The sequence below is a fragment of the Labeo rohita genome, chromosome 20, assembly GCF_022985175.1.
Source record: "Labeo rohita strain BAU-BD-2019 chromosome 20, IGBB_LRoh.1.0, whole genome shotgun sequence".
Classification (NCBI taxonomy): Eukaryota; Metazoa; Chordata; class Actinopteri; order Cypriniformes; family Cyprinidae; genus Labeo; species Labeo rohita.
Window position 1 is genome coordinate 13858991 of NC_066888.1, and position 22174 is coordinate 13881164.

Sequence of the window (22174 nt, forward strand, 5' to 3'; positions counted from 1 at the left end):
TTAGTCTTTTGCAATAGTTTGTGTGAGAGGTCACTGATAAGGGGTGGTGGGAGATGCAGAAAGACCTTTCCACCTCTGCCGGACTGTGTTATCACTCACGCACCCTTGATGAGTGTGTGTGTGTGTTTGAATGGGTGATCTGCATCCTGTCAGTTCTCACGATGAGCTGAGGATAGTGAACTCATTTCTTACATTTCTCACGTCTTGAATAACTCTCTTCCTAATTACGATCCCTTGCATGTTTATTAGACTACATTGCATTAACCATGGACTATTTAATCAATGTACTTACTACCTTTCTGGGCCTTGAACGTGTCAGTTGCGTTGCTGTCTATACAGGGTCGAAAAAGGCTTCGGATTTCATCAAAAATAACTTAATTTGTGTTCCGAAGATGAACGAAGATCTCACGGGTTTGGAACGACATGAGGGTGAGTAACCAATGACAGAATTTAAATTTTTGGATCAACTATCACTTTAAGATTCCACTTTTGTATTACATATCTTTGAATAACTATGATGTAGACCCAAATGACAGTAACAAAGAGTTTCTGCAGGATTTAACACGCTGCCCTGCATGCTTTTGTCAATGGTTCTTTATATGAAGGGCCGGGGGCTTCACAGCATGATTTTACGATTACAACCCAGCAGACCGTTTAATGGTTTTCAGCCCAGGGCCCTTTCCATGATTGAGGTGGGGCTGATTGCTGATGGCTCTAATGTGAATCTCTACGAGACAGGACGATCAATGGGAAGAGAGGCACATAAAAAGCCACTGCTCTGTTCACCAGCTGCCGATCACCCAGCCCTGGTCTTTCCAGGGAAGTTGATGTTTCTAGGCAGTCCATGACCTGAAATGCAGTTTATGCAGTTTAAGCACTGCGGCACAGCTCCAAAACCTAGTGGGCTGCCCTATATTAAGTCAGCATAAGTTTAAATATTTCATGCATTAAGCTGTGTATTTAGTATACAATATTAAAATATTATGTTGTTATCTCATTTATTGTGAAACTCCCATATGCCGCAATATTTTCTTGAGTTGCTTATGTACCACCAGTCAAAAGTTTTTGAACAGTAAGATTTTTTATTTTTTCAAAGAAGTCTCTTCTGCTCATCAAGCCTGCATTTATCTGATCCAAAATAGAGCAAAATCAGTAATATTGTGAAATATTTTTTTACTATTTAAAATATCTGTTTTCTATTCGAATATATTTTAAAATGTAATTTATTCCTGTGATCAAAGCTACATTTTCAGCATCATAACTCCAGTTTTCAGTGTCACGTGATCCTTTAGAAATCATTCTAATATGCTGATCTGCTGTTCAAGAAACACTTTGAATTATTATTATTATCAAGATTTAAAACAGCGGAGTACATTTTATCAGGATTCTTTGATGAATAGAAAAATCCAAAGATCAGCATTTATCTGAATTAAAAAGCTATACCCTATACCATTCAAAAACTTGGAATCAGTATCATTTTTTAATAGAAATTAATACTTTTATTTAGCAATGATGATTTAAATTGATCAAAAGTGATGATAAAGACATTTATAATTTTACAAAAGATTTTGTATTTCAGATAAATGCTGCTCTTCTGAACTTTCTATTCATCAAAGAAACCTGAAAAAGCAGCAAATCAGAATATTACAATGACTTCTAAAGGATCATGCGACTAAAAATCCAGCTTTGAAATCAAAGGACTAAATTACATTTTAAAATATATTCAAAATGTAAAAATATTTCAAAATGTAACTGTTTTAGCTGTACTTTGGATCAAATAAATGCACGCTTGGTGAGCACAAGAGACTTCTTTAAAACACTTGTTACTGTTCAAAAACTTTTGACTATTAGTGTATATTGTTTCACTTATGAGTGTCTAAATACAATATACATCGATTTTTATTTTTAAAAATAAATGCTGTTTTAAACTTTCTATTAATCAGTGAATCCTAAAAAATGTAACTCTGTTTCCACAGAACTACTAAGCAGCACCGCTCTTTTCAACATTAATAATAATGAGAGATGTTTCTTGCACACCAAATCAGCATATTAGAACCTCTTCCGGTTCTTTCCTCAAACTCAAAACTCCCTTTACATATTAGGAAACCATTATGCTAGTAAAGCTCTGAGGCTTATAAAGATGTAGGCCATCTGGAGAGATGGCTATGGGCCGGTGGGGAAGCACACTTACCATCTCCCTGCAGCTGTCACCCTGTCCCAGCCCCCCTCACTGGACATCAACTCCAGAAAAATTCATTCAGAATTCTGCCTTCTCTAGCCGTATGTATCAGTATCTCGGCTCAGACATATTCAACCATAAGCATGGCAGGATTCGGTTACACCCAGCATATGGTTGTTTTCATTAGAATCAGGCACAGATGTTTAATTGCTGGATTTAATTTGAACAAATGTAATGTGTAGATAACATAACACGTGCCAAAATGAAAAAGAAGGCTGAATTATAATAGAATTAACGCTTTTACATTACATTAAACTCCTGCATAAACCCTGCAGCAAGCACACACTCTGTCTTTCCATTAAGGAAAGCCCATTTCCTCCCAATGCCCACGTGCAGAATCTGGACTTCCACACCTTCCACTGGAATGCATTTGTGTTTATTTTTACAAAAAATTACCTAAGCAGATGCTCACTTAACTTATTTAAAAAGACAAAATTACATATTGGTCATACCGCTATTCATTCCCATTTAAGATCTATCATTTAAGATCTGAATATCTTAAAAAGTTCATTTAAAAATAAAAATTCGGTCATCGTTTACTCACCCTCATGGCATTCAGGATTTATGTTGTTATTTTTTCCATGGAAAATAGTGCGTGCTTTTTTACGTTTCGAAGCTTGACGGCCACTGGTCACTATGACCTGTTATTATTTGACAAGAACTCCATAACAATTATAAAATGGAGAATATGGAATTAAAAAAAGTATATAATAAGAAAACCTCACTTTTGTTCAACACCATGCAAATTGAAGCAGACTCAAATACTTAAATACTTAAATACTTAAATAGACTCTAAAGACCAGCGGTAGTCTCAAAGCATCTTGTTTTCTATAAAGCGGATGCTGCTCTCTTGTGGTCATAATGGGTACTAGATGAACTGAATTGTACTTATGTCACATATACAGCTTGCTTCGTTTATTTAGCAGGGCTAAAATGGTAGATATATCTATTTGTTTATAAAATAATTTAATTTTAAAAAATGTATAGCTTGCACAACATGCACAGCTTACAAGTCAAACACACAACTCTCAATTCAAGCAGCTTTCTATTGTTCAGTGCCGCGTTTTGCGAGAACTGAGCTTCATCTTAAACTAAATAAACAGTGTTAAAAGCTGATTTCTAGTAATCCCCTTTATTTTTGTCGTAAGAGCGGGCGTGGCCATTTGTAAATGTTATGGGTCAGGCTTCCGGTCTCATCTGCCTCCAGCTATTTTTAGCTTTACAAAACAGCTTGTTTTGCTGTTTGATATTGCAAAATGGTCTTACCATATTATTTCATATTATATCTATTATCTCATCTATGAATAAACTTTGTAGTGCAATCAGCTTACCATGTACTGCAAGTTTTTTTTCTTCCCTGGAGAAAAAAACAGCATATGCTGGTAGGCATGTTTTGATGCTGGGATGCTGGTTAGGTATGTTTTGGTGCTGGTTTAAGCTGGTCCTTTGCTGGTTTATGCTGGTCCTTGACCAGCAACATGACCAGCATAAACCAGCAAAAACCAGCATCAAAACATACCTACCAGCACAGGGCTCTCAAGTCTCACGCATTCACCGTGAGACACACGCATTTCAACCATTTCACACGCTCTCACGCCACACCTTGTGTTTCTCACGCTGAGAAAGGGACAACTTGTCCCGTTCTATTTCTCCCACTCTGGTCTATGCATTCCTGCCTCTGCTGAATCTTTTTTTATCCCCGGTGGTGATAAGAACATCCCGCGAACCCGCTCCTAAATTCCGATCTAAATCAAATGATTCGTGATAGGCGCTCTGAAGTCCCGTTCTGAATCGAATGATTCGCGATCTGACTGGAGCGCTTTGAAATCATTTTGCGACGCAGTGGTTTACTGATTCGGAGTTTCAAAAAGCTTTGTTGATACTGTGTTCTTTGCAATTTATTCGTTGAAATGAAATCATTACAATTAATAGGCCTAACTTACAATGTTTTTATTAAATTGTGATCACGTTAGACAGTTTTCGTCGTATTAAAACATTTCACGACATGGCACTCATTATCTGGTACTTGCCTAAAAAAACGGTATATAATGTGCATTGTTAACAGATTACACTAACATTAGGTTACTTAGTTAGGCTATAGCTTTACTGGAGTTGGTTCAACCTGAAAAAAGTTTTCAAAAGCAATCCCCCCTCTGCTTTTTTCACAAATTACACCCTGGGTAAATCTGACAAAAGACAGACAAATTTATAAAAAAAAATTGTTTTATATATTTCAAAAATACAAATGTACCAACATTGTTGGGAAGGTTATTTTGGAAATGTAATGGGGTACAGATAACAAGTTACCCTATTTAAAATGTAATAAGTAGCATAACTATTTTAAGTGCTTTAAAAGTAATGTAACTGATTACATTTGCTTACTTTTCTAAAATTCAGTTATCAAATAAGCATGTGTCCTGTTCTGTGTTCTGAACTCCTGAAGCATTGATGTCTCATATTTTAGACCAGTCAATGCAATTTTGGAAATCAAATCTGTGTGTGTGGATCGTTAACATTTTCTTAAGCAACTGTAATTTAACTGTACATTGTTTCTCAGTAACTGTAACAGATTTTATTTTGTTATTAAATTACATAATTCGACTACTAGTTAGTGTTGTTAAGTTCGAGCCCCTACCACTGTCATCAAGGCATCAAAATGTGCAAAAAAACACTTGCAATACAAAATGCCATTCATAAGTGGAAATGTGTAGGCCTTCTCTCTCTCTCTCTCTCTCTCTCTCTCTCTCTCACACACACACACACACAGCTTGACATGGGCTACATGCTCAGGGCAGGTTCTGCAATCCTACTGTATGTGTACAGTATGTACATTGAGCACTGCTGTTAATTTGGCTTGTTTGGGGCCAACTTTCTTTTTATTCTTGATACGTTTATATTTTTTAAATATATAAAACATTTTTTTTAATTTTCTATGAAGACTTTTATTAGATTTACCAGTTGTGATAATTTCTATTTTGTGCTGGTCAATCTTAACCAATAGATAAAATTGAATTTCTATCAAAAACTTGAGAGAACTGCGTGGCGCCGAGGGGCCAATGCTGCAAATATTTGAGAGGCTCCTCCCCTAATGGTAATCTCACTCTCATCTTTTCCAAAACTTGAGAGCCCTGCAGCATATGCTGTTTTTTCACCAGGGTTTTCGTTATTTCCCAGTGGCTTATGAACCGGAAGTCTCACCCATAGGCTTACTTCTGCGTTGAAGAATAAGGTGGAAAGTACTATCCTCTGATGATTTCGTCATAATAAGATTACATAAAACAGCCATTTGTTTGCGAACATGATGTATCTTTCTTCAACCACTACGAGGCGCCATTTAGCAGCAACTGTTGCAATTCAATCATATTACACTCATAAATTTTAGCAACTTTGGATAGGTTATGTAAATATTGCATATTGTATATTTTGGCGTTTACCTGGGTGTTTATGCAGCATCTTTTTTTTTTTACCCTAATAACTGACTAATGTCTTCCTTCCATCTTCATTTTACTTTATAAAAGCTTCATTTTATACATTGTGGTCTACTATGTCCACATTTGTAGTTAGATCATGCAAAGCTGTTTTGTTACATTTCATGAAAACATTTATCTTATTATGCACATGGATACAATAGTTGAATATAGGCTAATATCCAGGTCATTTGCGTAGGAAAATGAAGAGTCATTTAGTCAACATAAGGATGTAATGAGGCTGTACTGTGAATGCGGTCAGTTAGATAATGTTATTACCATTGAATAGGATTGTATTACAAAGCCATCTCTTCTTTTTGAAAAAACTAGTGAATGTACAAGGACAACTAATGAAAAGAAGACTCATCAAATTTGCAGTTATCCCATGTACGGCCTGAATCTTCAAACTTCAGGGTGCTCCCTCCATGCAGTTTATATTTTGGTAAAGTCCAGTGGAGATTTCAGTTCTCCTTTGTCTGTTTACAAGAATGTCAGCTGGATTTTAAAAGTCATGTTCACACGAACACCATGTCCGTGGAGTTGAAAAAGTGGCATCAGAAATTCAGGCGCAAACACTTTACACTGTAATCAATACACAGCATCACCTGCCCTGGGCAAGAAAACACACTGCTAATTTGTCACTTCAAAAGCCTATATGCTTTGACTTGTTTTTGGTAGTTGGGATATTGGGAATAAAAAATCAACATTAAAATCAACACCCTGCAGCTGGCCGAATATAATGAAAGGTGTCAGACCATACGACATCATCTTCCCAAATGGCTTTTCACACTGAAATATGTGAATCGTAGGAGGAGGGTTGAAAGTGTATGTCTTCATAATACATGTCGACTTTTGTACCGTTAATGACAGACAACAAAATATCACTGCTGGATAAGAGGAGTCAGAATGTTAAACAAACATGAGATGAGTCAGTGAATGTGAGGCACGACTGCCAGCATTACATTTCATTATAATTATAATAATGAACAGATCAATGGTTTATAAGTCATCTTTAATGACTCCAAATATTGAGGATTGTGGAAAACTTTCTATTTCTTAGAAGTTCAGTATTACACTACTGATTTAAGCAATGTTCATTTTAAAGTAGCTGATTAGATTAAGCCTAAATATACATTCATTGGTAGTTTATTTTTTGTTTATAACACTATAACATTTCAACTTCAAATATAAAAAAAAAATATTCAAATTACGGGCATTTTCAGTGACTGTCTTACAAGTAAAATTGCGAGAAGTACTTATGAGTGAGTCATTGACTAATTCACAAGCTCCCAGCCCTTTGAATTTTGTCTTTGAACTTCCGTTTTTGCGGTGCCTCTAACCACCTTATTTTTTAATGTAATAGCGGCCAACTGTAAATTTTATGTGCGAGGCTTCTGGTCTCATCTGCCTCTAGTGATTTTTAGCATACAAACAAGCTCGTTTTCCTGCTTGATATTGCAAACTGGTGTGTCTTACTACATTATTTTAATGTATTATCTTAATTATGAACACAGTGGTTTGTAGTGAAAACAGTTTTACAGTTTACTGCACTTTGTTATTTTTCTCGTTCAAATAGCATCTGTCTGTTTTTAATGTAGCTAATGTCGGCAGCTTTGTTTCATTTACACACTCATTAAACTTTGAGTAGTGAGGCACTGACAAATGACTATTATTGCCACATTGCAACGTGTTGGCGCTATGGAGCCATGTGCTTTTAAAAACATTTTAATAGGTTAAACATTAGATTATTAGCTCAGAATATACGCTAATTTGACTAGAAACACTGGAGACCGGAAATGCAAAGCATTAAGAGACAGGAGTGACTTCTGTGTTCAGGAAAAACGTCTATAGTAGTGTTTTCATTATGCCTCATTTATCGGCCATGGCGGGACTGAACGTAAACAATGCCACTGAACTGAAGGGAACTTGTACATTTTGCTGATTATTGCTTCTGAAAATGGTCTATTATTGTCATGTTTTGGGCTTTACTAATCGGTCTGACCGAGAAAAACATTCGAGTACTATAGACTGCCAAAAGTTATAACAAATCAAGGAGAAGAGTGCAAAAACTGTCTGAGGAACAAAAGGAGTTTGTGGTTGGTCAAACAGAACCAGAATTTCCAGGGCAAGAATCTTGACAACATTCGTGTTTGTTCTTATCATTTCCAGTCAGGCAGGTGAATATTAGACTAATATCTTAATTAATACTGCTTGTACCTTTACCACCTATTAACTTTAGTTTGCCAAAATATTGAAATAAGTTTTTCTCTATATGATTTAGCACCTTCCACATGTTTTTTTCCCCATAGTTTAGACAGCATAAATTAGTAGAACAACATATTCAGTAGTACATTATCCGTGCAATCAATGCTGTTGTTTACATCTGAGTATATGGTCGCACATCCGGGTAAAGGCACATAGGCTGTGAACATTTTCACACCGAAAAAGCAAATGTTTTTTATTCCAGCCAGTCCTTGTTGTCACTGTATCTGAGAACAGATGGTTATTTCTCACGTCCTTAATACAGTTTCTATTAATCATTTCTATCATCTAATTTCTATCATTTTCTTCCACGTGCACGAGCGTTATATGAGTCAGAGTGTGTTTACTCTCATGTTTTCGCATCGCGCTCAGTGCGGAAAGGCCTTAACTGTCCAAACCGTGACGTTAAGTACAAATTCTCTGTTTCCCCACAGCGGCAAATGAACCGAAAGTCTTGCACATTCACAGAAAACGGCTTACTTCCATGTAAAAAAAAAAAGGTGGATATTTCTGTAGCTGTTTATGAGTAATTAGCTGGTTAAGTGGCTTTACTTATTGTAGAATTAACAAAAGTTAATTATAACAATTGTAGTGTTTGAAGCAGATGCCATAATTAATGCAGTAGACTAGGAAGATTTTAAAACATCCGGTTCATTCATAAATTCATACGACCTTACCTCCATGTACTATAATATAAAAACCAGAAGACGTAAGATCTAGGTAAATAATAATAAGAATAACAAGTACAGTAGTAGGCTAAAACTTTGCACTTCACACCAGTGTGTTTATAATTATGTCAATGCATTGGCATAATGTAATAAAAAATACCAGTTTAAAATATCAAGCAGCATAACAAGCTGTTTTGTAAAGGACGTTGCATTACAACTGGAAGCGGATGACACTGAAAGCCTTATATTCAAAGTACAAATTGCCGTGGCTGGTGTCACATTAAAGATAAGGTGAATAAAAGTCTGTGGCCTTGTGTCAGAATTACAGCAGAGTTTATATTCAGAGACATTTCTCGTATAATAGCTATGTTGTCTCATTTTTATTAGTGAAAACTAGATGAAATTTCGTAGACACTAAGGTCTATTTGTAAATAAACCACAGCTCACACAAGTCACTTTCAAACCAAGCTGCTTTCTCCTGGTTGACTTTACAATTTTGTGAAAAACTTGAACCCATTGCAAAAGCTGCGTGAAAGACTAATATAAGGAAACACTTCACCCTCAAGTGATATTTCATAGCTGCACAGATTCATATTGAAATCACTGGCTTTAAAAAAAATTGCAGAAAAACAGAACGTGACCTCCACTTTGTTAGTTCATATTAGTCTTTGAGTGAACTTATAACATGAACAATGTTCTGCTAGTTCAGTTTAATAAGGACACTCACCTAATAAAATACTAATCTAATTTTTTTGACAGGCTACTACCAATAGTAAAAGGCATTTTTTTTTTTGCATATGGGAGTTTGGTCACTGATATATGATTTTAGACTTTTGTAAACCAGTGTTGTTGCTTGCGGCTATTTTCATCTCAGTGGCTACAGCCATTTTTCCTTAAAAGAAAGATGTAAAATATCTACATGAGACCTACACAGCAGTTTATGAATATATATTTTTTACATGTCAGACTGAACAGAGAACACTTTATCTTTACAAACATAAAAAACACTGATCTGGGGTTTTAAAAACTCGGTAAAAGATGTCAAGTAGCCACTTGGGAAATAAGTGACGACGTTCTTCTTAATGGCAAACATGGTGACACTTGTCACATTGAGTAAGTTATGCAATTTCAAAGATGCCCCTGGGCTCGGCGAGACTGATGAAATGTTGAAAGAGAAGCATAAATGTCTGTTCTGGCTTATAATAGCTTAAGTGCCTGGGAAATCTTTCCTGCTTTCTTACTTTGGCTACTCCATTATCATAAGCAATGCTACAAGTAAAAAACACTAACATTTCATGTATGTTGAAAATGAAAACTGCAGTTTGAGGCGAGTTGTGACCAGAAAGTGAACGAGGAAGGTGAAAAGCAATTAGAAGAGAGTAAAATCAGCTCGGAGAACAAAATTGCACTCAGCGAAAAATGCGCAGTAGTGTAATTAGCGTGTGCAATTGTGGCCACAGGATGATTAGAGAAGTATACTTTATGCTTTATAATAATGCCTGGGAACAACAAGCACTGCAGCATTGCAGAAATTTAAACTATGAAAAATGACTTTTGATTGAGAATTGGGGAAATAAGCAATTCCTCTGCTTCAGGTGATATATTTCTTAATTGAAATTAGATCTAACGGGAAGTTGTTTCAATGAGTAATGGAACCTATTTACACGTTTATCTCTACAGTTTGTTTATTTGGAACCAAGATCTCATATTCCTCAGAGATATTTCCTGTTGGGCCATTATAGTGTCCCAAAATTGCTGATGAAGTAGTGTAATTTGATTTTCACATAATGTATGATTGCAGAAAAAACATGCATTTTTTTAATTGAACATTGATGGACATTACTGATCGAATATTACAGTAGTAACAATTAAATATAGCCTAATATTTAATTACTTTATATAATTATTTCATTATGAATATGGTGATTATGTATAACATGGACACCCAACTTAATAACATTGACTGTTTGAATCTAACAATGTCACATCAACAAATGGAGATTAATGGAGCAAATGGAGCTATTATTTATCAATTATTGTGCTTTTGGCCCCAACAGCAGGGACACTTTTCAAGATCTTTGTCTCAAAATATAGCCTGTTTGGTTATAATAAAGGGGACCTATTTAGCAAAAAATCACTCTTATAAGGTGTTTGAACACAGTTGTGAAAGCAACCAGCTTGTAATGGTAAAAATCCACCCATTCATTTTTTTTTTATAATCCCAGTAAATCAGACAGTCTCTCTGAACATGCGATTCCAGATATCTACGTACACATCATCATAGGGAGAAATCCCGCCCACTTGTGACAGTCTCTGCCGTATTAGCATAGACACAGTCCTGAGTGAGAAGCAGCAGTCCGCCATTACTGTTTTCTTGCTGTAGCTGCTAGAGATACAATGTCAGCGCCAAAGAGGCATTAGAAGTGTTGTGTGTTTGGGATGCACCAACGAAAATAGGAGTCTTCATAAACTCCCTCCATCTGAGCCTCTGAGGACACTGTGGTTAAATTACATTTTCGAAGTAAATGTCCCGGACAAAATCGATTAAGTCCCCTTTATGTTTAGTGATCAATACCAACGCTTTGTGCGCGAATGTCAGCTCCAGACAAAGTATCACATGTTTGTTTTCCAAATGGCCTTTCTGAAAGACCTTCTTGGTATTTGGTAAGGCTAATGTTGCTAAAGCTACCATTGTCTCTGCCTGTTTTCACTGATAAATAGGAATGTGGTAGTTAAAAATGGCATATGATAGCAAAGTGAAGTCGACACGTCAAACTCATAATCACAAGCTGGCTCTTGAAGCTCCGCCCTCTTCTGAAAAGAGGGCTGGGAGCAGCTGCAGCTCATTTGCATTTTAAGGGACAAACACAAAACCGGCTCATTTTGGCTCATACCCAAAAAGTGGCAATTTTAACAAGCTATAAAAATTATCTGTTGGGTATTTTGAGCTTCTTGGCACTCTGCAAGGCTAATGTTGCTAAAGCTGCCTTTGCCTGTTTTCACTGATGCTGCCTATACATGCTATGAGAATGATCATAAATAGGACTAAAAATTGCATATGAAAGCAATGTGAAGTCGACCGTTTAAATTTGCCAAGCTCATAATCACAAGTGGTACTTAAAAAGTTTGTGATAGCACACAATGGCACCGTGAGACCAGCTATGTCGTTATTTTTATTGTGCCGTGCTCCCCGTCTGTGTAATTCATAAATGCGCATTTATTATGCACAGTACAGTCAGATGACTGACTTTCAAACCGATTCTGGTTTGAACATATCAGGCTGAACAGCACTACTGATGGTTTCTGACATTTTTGGTGTGTGAGATTGTCCTGTGTTGTTTTTGATGACTCTTGAAGCCACGTTCTTTTCTGAAAAGAGGGCTGGGAGCTGCAGCTTATTTGCGTTTAAAGGGACAAACACAAAAACAGCTCATTTGGCTAAAATAAAACACTAATGCTGCCTATACGTGCTACCAGAATGATCCTAAATAGAAATAAAAATTGCATATGAAAGCAAAGTGAAGTGGTACTTTAAAAGTTTGTGATAGCACACAATGGCACTGTGAGACCAGCTATGTCGTTATTTTTATCGCGTCGTACTCCCCGTCTGTGTAATTCATAAACGCCCATTTATTATGCACAGTACAGTCAGATGACTGACTTTTGAACTGATTCTGGATTGAACAGTGCTACTGAGAGTTTCTGACATTTTCAGTACTTGAGATTGTCCTGTTTTGTCTTTGTCGGCTCTTGAAGCTCTGCCCTCTTCTGAAAAGGAGGCAGGAGCAGCAGCTCGTTTGCATTTAAAGGGGAAAACAAAAATGGCGCATTTTGGCTCATACCCTAAAAGTGGCAATTTTAACAAGATATAAAATTGATCTGTCGGGTATTTTGAGCTTCTTGGCACTCTGTAAGGCTAATGTTGCTAAAGCTACCATTGCCTTTCCCTGTTTTCACTGATTCTGCCTATACGTGCTCGAGAATGATTGTAAACAGGACTGTGGTAGTTTAAAATTGCATATGAAAGAAATGTGAAGTTGACCGCTTGATTTGTCGAGCTCATAATCACAAGCGAGATTAAAAAGTTTGTGATCGTGCGCAATGGCACCATGAGACCAGTTATTGCGTTATTTTTATCACGCCGTGCTCTCAGTCTGTGTAATTCATAAACGCGCATTTATTATGCACAGTACAATCATGACTGACTTTTAAACCAATTCCGGTTTGAACATATAAGGCTGTATAAAAAATATATAAAGCTTCTGACATTTTCATTGCGTGAGATTGTCCTGTTTTGTTTTTGTCGACTCTTGAAGCTCCGCCCTCTTCTGAAAAGGGTGCGGGAGCAGCAGCTCATTTGCATTTAAAGGGACAAACACAACTTTTACAATTTTAACAAGCTATAGAAAAATTATCTGTCGGGTATTTTGAGCTTCTTGGCACTCTGTAAGGCTAATATTGCTAAAGCTACCATTGCCTTTGCCTGTTTTCACTGATGCTGCCTTTATGTGCTACCAGAATGATCGTAAATAGAACTATGGTAGTTAAAAAATGCATTTGAAAACGACGTGAAGTTGAACACTTGAATTTGTCAAGTTCATAATCACAAGTGAGACTTATAAAGTGCATTTTGGCATTTTGGCTCATACAACTTCACATACACACTCTGGGGACATTAGACGCTTATTTTACATCTTGTAAAAAGGGGCATAATAGGTCACCTTTAATGATTTTTATTTATTACATAAATCTATATCATAAATCTATAACATTTAAAAATGTTACATTTTAGTCATTAAACATTCACAACTCGAATTTGCTTGTGTCAAGTATCAGTTGTTGTGCGTTTAGTAAAGCGCAAAAGTGCTGCAGTGATTTTTTGTGCCATCTAGTGGTTCAGAGAGAAATCAAATTATATCTTTAGCCCATACTCTACTCTGTCTGTTTTGTAGCCTATGTATCCATAATAGTTCATTGCTTAGGTTGTGTGTCTAATGCATTTCTTTTTTGTAGAGCACACTGCCTGATAAACTCCTTATCCCTCTGAAAGACATCATGGCCTCTAATTAGTACCCTGAAATATCAGTGTTTATTCCCTCAGCCTGGAGTTCCCTCTCTAATGCCGCAGCCGTACTCAGCGGAAGCATTAATTATATAGTGGTTTATCAGATGCGGCTACATTGTGTGCAGCTGCTCTCAACCCATTGATTTTCCAAGATTGCCGTGAAGTGGCAATGACATAATGTCAGTATCTTGCCATATTGATAAGGTTAATTACCCAGCCTCTTTTCACTGTAAACATCGGCAGAAGAGTGAAAAAGATACCACCATTTTCACATTAAAATAAATGACTGTTGACATTTATAAATGGATGTTTATGGGTATGAGTATGTTTACCACGGATTGCAGTGTGCAGTAAATTATTTCCCAAAAAAATCAGGTTATAAAAGCTGGAAATGTTTTTGTTTATGTCTACTGACTCATTTGAAAGGCTTTGGATGTATATTTTCAGTATAAAAGCACCACATTTCAAAAACAGTTCAGCTGTTCGGAAAAAAAACAACAGCCAGACGGATGTCAGGGCTGTTTTATTTCATAATGATAACTTCAAATCCAACATGTGTTCTGTAATAATTGCACATAAGAGGCTCTTTATGTCCTGTATGTTAAGAGTCAGGAACAACATGTACTCTCTAAATGGAAAATTACCGATGCTACATGTTTGCCATCATGGTGCCCTCGCTATATTGATCTAACCTGTATAACTTTGTGCGTTAAAACTGTTGGGCGAAGTAAATACTATTGGGGAAATGTGTTTGGGAGTGTGTAGGTGGTGTGTAGGAATAGGTGGGGGAATGAGTGTATGTATGACGGGAGAGATTAGCGCTGATAAACTTGCTGTGTGAGTCATACTTTAATCACTTAGGTTAGCTTGAAGCTGAGTCACATTTTTTTTTCCCATGGTGCTCCTGGGTCACAAAAACCCCAAGTTACCCAACTGACCAATAAGTGAGACGGTGTATAAGCCAATAAATCCACCTGTCCATTAACCTAAAGCTATTGCACTTCCTGACACTGCAGTGTCAATAAATGGCTTCATAAGAATTAAAGGCTTGTGGTATCTTAAAGGGACAGTTTACTCAAAAAAGAAAATTCTGTCATTAATTACTCACCCTTATGTTGTTCCAAACCTGTAAAACCTTTCCAAAATCGTTCATCTTCGGAACACAGATTAAGATATTTTTGATGAAATCTGAGACCTTTCTGACCCTTCATAGACAGCAACGCAACTGACGTTGATTTATGACATGTTCGTAGGGAGAAATCTTGTATTGTGTGTTCAGAGAGACTGTTTATGATTTATTATTTAAAAATGAATGGGTGGATTTTTGCCATTATAGGCTGGTTGTAACACACTGCGGCCACACAGCTATGTTCAAACACCTTATAAAACTGATTTCTGCATAATAGATTCCTTTCATTTGTGTTGTGAAGAGAAACAAAGGTCTTGCAGGTTTGGAATGACATGAGGGTGAGAAATTAATCACAGAATTTTCATTTTTGGGTTCAACTATCCCTTTAAAGTTTTTGAGGTTTAACAGTTACAGTTACCATCCTTTCATCCCCCATTCATATTCTTTATAGTCCTATAGTAATACAAGTTTGGAACATGAATAAATGAAGTATTATTTCTGGGTTAACTAAAACTTCAAAAGTATACTTGCAAGTAATTTTTAATTTATGTTTTGTTCGTTGATTCATGTTAGACTCTATATATGCATAATCAGATTTGTCATGTATTAATATTTTATTTTGCAATCAAAAGTGTTTGATAATAGGTCAAAAAGTCCATTCATTTTTTTAACAAAACGTGAAAAAATATTTTTTTTAGTACCGTCAAATCGATTAATCGCGATTAATCGCATCTCAAATAAAAGTTTGTGTTTACACAATTGACTTTTTTGTCACTTTTTCTGGTTAATAACAAAAATGGATTTATTTTATAAATACTGTATAAATACTATAGTCAGTTATGTAAACACAGACTTTTATTTTGGATGCGATTAATCGCGATGAATCAATTTTTACACAAAATCAGTTTTTGTTATTCACCAGAAAAAGTGACAGAAAGTCAATTATGTAAACACAACTTTTATTGTGTATGTGATTAATTACGATTAATCGATTTGACAGCACTACTCTTTTTAAAACAAACAAAAAAAGCTTTTTTTAATTACAGCTTTAAAATCTGTGCTATAATTGTTAGTGTCTATTAAATCACTATTAAATAGCTTTTTACATTTTATGAGGTTTTGGAGAAAAGCATCTGCGTAATGAATAAATAAATCTAACATATTTAGTTACAGTTACAGTTTACACTCTTAAAAAAGGTCCCAAAAGGGTGTTTTTGCAGTGACGCCATAGAAGAACCATTTTTGGTTCCCCAAAGAACCTTTCAGTGAACAGTTTCTGAAAGAGCCATTTTGAAGAACATTTTAAAAATCTAAAGAAACTATAAAGAACCTTTTCTGCATATGAAAGGTTCCATGGATGTTCAAGGTTCTTCAAAGAACCATTGATGCCAATAAAGAACCTTTATTTTTAAGAGTGTAGTGTAAAAAACAGCAAGGAACATGCTACATGCGTGTAACTTAATTTTTTGTAATAATGTAGCGAGAAAACTCCAGAGAAATCCTACATGTAATATAATGAGTCACGTCTACTTTTTGTGATTAACTATTACTCATGCTAATGTTACTCCTCGATCACTATAGAAAGAATCACATATTCATTTAGTTAATTTGCGTGATATCTGTTTTGACAGCAGTGCGGTTTTCTTGATGTTCTTCTTTGATTAATCCTCTTAATTTCATTCCTGCCTCATTCCTTTTCTGTCCCTCTTGCCGAATAAATTATCTCTTTAACCTGTGCGAAAGCTCTCGTTGTATTTATTTCAGTCTTGCTGAAGCCACTCAGTCATCCAGTCCCAATCCTCCAAAACTCTAGCAATAACCCTCTTGTAAAGGATATACACTGATTATTTATTCACTTTGATATTTAGCCGATATTTCCCAGTGGCGCTATGCTTAACTGTGTATCAAATCTCGCTCTCCCGTGTGCGTCATGATGTGCGGCGACAGACACACAAACTCAGCACACCTCCCCCTACGCATGCACAACCACAGGCTTAATTTTATCTAGACAGGTGGAGACATTGAGATACATGTTTTGTTGGCATGTTTTGACTCAAACATATAAATATGAGCAATCCCACTGAACAAATACACAAATACACACACATGCACATGCATTTAGAAAATGCCCGGAAATGTGAGGCCATATCCTAATTCTGAGCATCTTACTCTACAGCCCATGACACCAAGATGCTTGACATTTTCATAATGAGGAGATATTAAACAGACATTGGTGCAATCATATTATCTGTATCTACATCCCACTCAAGGGAGCTCCTGCCACACCCCCAAAACAGGACAAAGCTGATTACAAAAGGCTGAATTTAGGCTTTTTATTTTTCCATGACACTCCAGCGCCTACCTCTTCCCAGTTAATTGGAAATTCGATGAAAGTTATAGCAGATCTCTACTATTTATTTTAATAATGTGATTTAAGGACTCCCTAGTTTATAGCGAGATCAGGTGATCAGAAGCAAACACTTAAAGGACATGAGCTTTTCTGGTCTTCTGAAAGATTACAAAAAGGACATCAAGGCCTGTTGGCTAAACATCTAGTTTTTTTTTCATACTTGATGTCATCCTCATATACTGCCACTGTTTACACAATAAAATGTACTTAATGGTTTGGGTTCTGAATTCCCACACCAGATAAAGGGCTTAAGCTTTATTTAACATGCAATATATGGCATCCACGTCTCCCACAAACAGCATTAATATAGGATTTAAATGTTATTACTTGAAGCTCATATTTGTCAAATTCATACAGTGATATTGTTTGTGCCATTCATATTGTTTATACAGTGATACTGTATATTTATATTTAGGGGTTGAAGCGCATAGCGCTGAAACCTTATTGTACTGTAATTTTTAAAGTGGGCATGGATCAGCAATCTCCACATAAAACTGATCAGGCAGACCAAACCCTAAGCCATAGAGACTTGAAATTTGTCACCAAGTCACGTCCCAATCGGCCTGACAGGGGTGCTACAGCAATCAAAAGTATTAAATCGCTCTCATCTCCAAACCCATTAAAGTGTCTTATGTCGTTGGAATCCTTGGCTCCCACCAGACAAAACACATGCCTCGGATTCGTCCGTCACCCTGTGCGAAATATTCTGGTATTTTGCGTTTTTTTTTTAAAAAACTACTTTTGTGAACTAGTCCTAGTTTTTTTCCCCGATCGGAACTAAACCAGTGCAGGAAGATATTCTCTGCACAGTGAATATAAATAATTATCAAAAAAAGTTGAACTATCGACTCTCTGTCACAAAGGGACGCCAAAACGTTGTAAAGGGGCAAGGCTGCCTTTACTAAAACGGCTATCACTTTTGAACAGAATGAGATATCTTCGCCAAACTCACAATGTAAGAGCTGAATCTGAGGTCACTTGAAAAAAGTCACAGAGCTTGGCCACTTAGTGGTGCTATAAAAGGGAAAAAACAAAAATTACCATAACCATGCAACCGTTTGTCCTATCGACATTGGTACGCACGGTCTTGATCCAAAGTGCCACAATTGTTTATAAGGACATCTGAAAAAAATATGGTCGCCATTGACCGATGAAGTTTAAGCACCTATTAGAAAAGGTTAATGGAAGTCGATCGGAACAAAATTTGGTAAGCCTGTGTGACTCAAGGTCCTAACAGTCTGTGAGAAATTTGAAAAATTGGGGTTATCGTTTTTTGCACTGTTTTTCACACATATGCATAGAATATTCATATCATATGATAGACCTCCTCAGTCCTAACAACTTCGCCTCTAGAACCACTGCTGTCAATCAAACTGTTTGTTAAATGATTGAGAAAATGTAATAAACCTACTTTTGCGAACTAGTCCTATGTTTTTTGCTAAATCTGGAAAAAACATTGCAGCACAATTTTCTGGACTCTCTAGGTCAATAATTATCAAATTTTGAGGTCATACACATTAAAAAACATTGTATTTCTATGGCAAATTACCTGTATTTACCAAAGCTGATTTTTTAAAATAATTAATTTAGGTGGTAACAGGCTTGCTAAATAATTTTTTTTCATGTATGCTTCAATGCCTTAAAGTGATTGAACACCGGTAATCACTGCTTGCAGCTATATTTATTTATTTATTTATTTATTTATATTTATATGGTAGTACTGCAATAGTGTAGACTAGACTAACATATAGAAGATATATTTTTGAGGAAATAAAAAAAACGTCCAAAACATATCCTCTGTGATTGTCTACTACTGCAATACTTTCAGTATTTTTGTTTACACCGGAAGCCATAAAGTATTTGCATATAAGGCCGTGTCCCTTTTAAATAAATGCATAATTCAATTATTTCAAGTGTTTGAATGTGTACTGCCACTTTAGATCTGTTTCGTGACCTGTAAAGGTAGTTCAGATCCATTACATCCTGATAGAACTTATGCTGTTACTTTGCTTTTGCATAAACACGTCTCAGCTGATGGTAATAACATTATCCCAAGGTAGACTGCAAGCAAGGAAATTGCAGTTGTTAAATTGCATTTATGTGTTTCATGAATTGATTAAAATGTTTATGAATAATCCTCATTCGTTTTTAAAATCTGACACAGTAATTATGTAGCTGTGGCTTCCCAGCATTTGCAGGCAAGTTAACACAGGGTTATTGCAAAAAAAAGATCCAAAGAACATGATTTGTCTGCTTTGTCTTGTTTTGTCCTCTCTCAGGACATCTCTTCAATATTGAGCATTTTAATGTCCAAACAACAGTGGTGCGTAAGATTTCCTGTATGAACATCAGGAGTTAATAAGCATGGATTCCCAAGGTAAATACATTTGAAAGAATCTACGAAATTTCGTTTTCTGAAAACAGTGTGGCATAATGCGCTCTCTAAACCTAATTTATAACCCTTGTGGTTTAGTGATCATTAGATATTCCAGAGATATGTAAAATCCAGAGGAAAATGGATTGAAACTGCAATTACTGGCATGTGAGTCCAATTCTTTCCAGGAAGGATAATTGAGTTTTATTAGTTTGTATTACTTATGTGTAAATGAACATCATAGTCTGAATCACTTACAGGATTTACACTCTATAGGATTTTTTCCTCTATGATCAAGAATTACTCTTTAAATCCTACTATATGGCATCCCAAAGTCACATTTCTACTTTAGACAATCCTACAGAGTGAAAGGTTTTGGTAAGTGGACTCAAGTGTGACCCAAGCCTGGATTTCAAAATGAGTAAATCACTCGCATATGCGACTAAATCTTCACTCTGGGCGACTAAATGATGTCTAACATTAGCCATTGGCTAATAAATTCTTAGATTTTACTCGCCAGTATGTGAGCTGGAGGCTAAGTATAAGTTTAGCACAAATATATATTATACGCTCTGACTGAGCGCTTCAGAGTTTCACTCTCAGTCAAGTGATCTGTACTTTTTTTTAGTTCATATCAATGGATGTGCAGCGTACCTGGCTGTATCTGACGTATTGTAAACTTTAGTGTCAAGGCACACGACTTGCCGTCGCTTTGCTAAGAGGACTGTTTCTCACACACACTCAAAGAAAGAGAGCGAGAGAGTATTGCATACCATGCAGAATTGATGCGCTACATGTAAACATTATTTTTTGTTGTATTTTCCTGTCAAAGTAACAGAATTCATTTGGAATTCTTCACCTTTTAAGAACCAGTTTCTCCAGTAGTGGGTGGAACTAACGTGTCAACGGCAATCTCATTGGCTGGTGCTCAACTATTATCGATCCTATCTTGATTTCAGCAAATCAATTAATTAATAATGCTTGATTATCATAATAGCATATTATAATGCTTGGTTGACTGATGTTAAAAGTGTATTTTTTGATGTTTAGAAACCCATGTCTCTCCACTTTAGCCCTGATGTCTTTGAGGTTTTTAGTAGACCACAGCTACTGAAAGAGCTTACAAATGGCAGAGACAAGAAACGCTAGATGCCATCCTGGCAGGATGTAAACGTGCCGATGCTTGTCATGACGCCACAGCCACTGAAGGAGTTTCTCAGCGTGGATTTCACTTGATATGCAGGGGCGTTTAGACTCCTTGTGGGGAAAATCGATGGTACGACATTTGGTTTAAGCCTACACTTACATCAGTTGCCACCTGTAGGCTCTTTCTTTTTTTTTTTTCCTAAAGATTTATTTTTGGCCTTTTTGCCTTTATTATTATAGGACAGAAGGCTTTGGGTGCTGACACCTGTAAGCTCTTTCAGCTGTGGTATTTTATTTTCAGAGTTGTGTTGCGGTAAAAAATAGCACAAGTAGCTCACAGAGCACAACCATTTTACGTAATAATTGTGCCCCATAGTCCAAAATATGTATAAAACGAGCTTTTTTTTGTAAATAACATAAATCTTTAATTGGTTTTCTACTAAAACTGACTGAGCGCTTCAAAGTTTCACCCTCTGTCAAGTGATCTGTACTATTTTTCAGTTCATATCAATGGATGTGCAGCGTACCTGGCTGTATTTGATGTATTGTAAACTTTAGTGTCAAGGCACACGACTTGCCACAAAATAACAGAATTCATTTGGAATTCTTCACCTTTTAAGAACAACCATCCCGGGTGGTGGGTGGAACTAACGTGTCAGCTGCAATCTTATTGGCTGGTGCTTGCCTGTTATCGCTCCAGTCTTGATTTCATGAAAACAATTAATTAATAATGCTTGATTATCATAATAGCATATTCGAATGCTTGGCTGACTGATATTAAAAGTGTATTTTTAGATGTTTAGAAACCCATGTCTTTGTTCTCTCCACTTTAGTCCTGATGTCTTTGAGGTTTTTAGTAGAATTATAGGATTTATTATAGGACAGAAGGCTATCGGTGCTGACACCTGTAAGCTCTTTCAGCTGTGGTATTTTATTTTCAGAGTTGTGTTGCGGTAAAAATATCAACAGGTAGCACCAGTAGCTCACAGAGCACAACCATTTTACGTAATAATTGCACCCCATAGTCCAAAATATGTATAAAACGATGTAGCTTTTTTTTGTAAATAACGTAAATCTTTAATTGGTTTTCTACTAAAACTGACTGAGCACACACGACTGTATAACACGACTGTTATTTTGCCACAAAATAACAGAATTTATTTGGAATTCTTGACCTTTTAAGAACAACCAGAAGATACTGCCAGTTTCTCCAGTAGTGGGTGGAACTAACGTGTCAACGGCAATCTCACTGGCTGGTGCTCGCCTGTTATCGCTCCTGTCTTGATTTCAGCAAATCAATAATGAATAATGCTTGATTATCATAATAACATATTCAAATGCTTGGCTGACTGATGTTAAAAGTGTATTTTTAGATGTTTAGAAACCCATGTCTTCTCTCCACTTGAGTCCTGAT

General features: G+C 36.2%; 1 protein-coding gene across 1 annotated transcript in view; it reads left to right on the forward strand.

The window, feature by feature from the left end:
* The first annotated feature begins 311 nt into the window (after positions 1-311).
* Positions 312-22174, forward strand: part of nmu (neuromedin U) — a 34430-nt gene continuing 12567 nt past the window's right edge. Inside the window, exon 1 of the mRNA XM_051138990.1 lies at positions 312-429. The gene's annotated coding sequence lies outside the window, so the exon portion shown is untranslated. The remainder of the gene's footprint in view (positions 430-22174) is intronic.